General features: G+C 45.2%; 1 pseudogene; it reads left to right on the plus strand.

Annotated features, from left to right (window-relative positions):
- The first annotated feature begins 222 nt into the window (after window positions 1–222).
- On the plus strand, window positions 223–340 carry LOC126210905 (5S ribosomal RNA; annotated as a pseudogene).
- Window positions 341–1,016: the final 676 nt, after the last annotated feature.

The raw sequence follows: 1,016 nt of genomic DNA on the forward strand, positions 1-1,016 counted from the left end.
CTTTAACAATCCTTCTGTGAAAAATACAAGGAGTAGTTAAGAAACAAAACTCAGTAAATGCTAAAAAAAAACTACTGCTCCACAAAAGTTATTTAAAGTTCAAAGAAATAATCTACTTTCCAGTTCAATAAAATAGGAAACCGGGAAATATCGCAGCACTTGGAACAGGAGCAGTCTAGGTAAGTTACTAAGGATAAAATGTGGGCGCACAAGACAAAATTTGCCATCGGCCTTGCCACAGTGGTAACACCGGTACCCATCAGATCACTGAAGTTAAGCGCTGTCGGGCTGGGCTAGCACTTGGGTGGGTGACCATCCGGTCTGCCGAGCGCTGTTGGCAAGTGGGGTGCACTCAGCCCTTGTGAGGCAAACTGAGGAGCTACTTCATTGAGAAGTAGCGCTCCAGTCTCATAAACTGACGTACGGCTGGGAGAGCAGTGTGCTGACCACATGCCCCTCCATATCCGCATCCAGTGACGCCTGTGGGCTGAGGATGACACGGCGGCCGGTCGGTGCCGTTGGGCCTTCATGGCCTGTGAGGGAGGAGTTTAGTTTGCACAAAATTTATCGAACACAAACTAATTATTGCATAATCAACCACGCAATGATCCATTCAGTTACACAGTACTCAACTGAATCTCTGAGACGAAGTTGATGGCTGTGGCGATTTCCTGCTCAAAAAAGACAGCAGATGTTGTTGTATAACAGGCTCTGAAAATTCTGTTCTTAGCGTGCTTTTCATAGTAGGCAGATTACCTATGTATCCCAAGAGTAATGAGGCAAATTTCTTCCACATCCGAGGCTATATTAAATAATCTTGCTTCCCTACTTGCCTCTTTCAGCATACAAGATGCGAACACTTTGCCTGCAAGCGACAAACTAACTCTTGGCACAGGGGAATCTTGCAATTCGACTTCCAAATCCATCTTTTCTATTCCCGACATGCGGTTGTCGTTGCAGAGAAACTTCCATCTATGTTTTACATGATTCGAATCCTAAGTTCCCTACGCAAGTAC

This window comes from Schistocerca nitens, chromosome 10 (assembly GCF_023898315.1).
Source record: "Schistocerca nitens isolate TAMUIC-IGC-003100 chromosome 10, iqSchNite1.1, whole genome shotgun sequence".
Lineage (NCBI taxonomy): Eukaryota > Metazoa > Arthropoda > Insecta > Orthoptera > Acrididae > Schistocerca > Schistocerca nitens.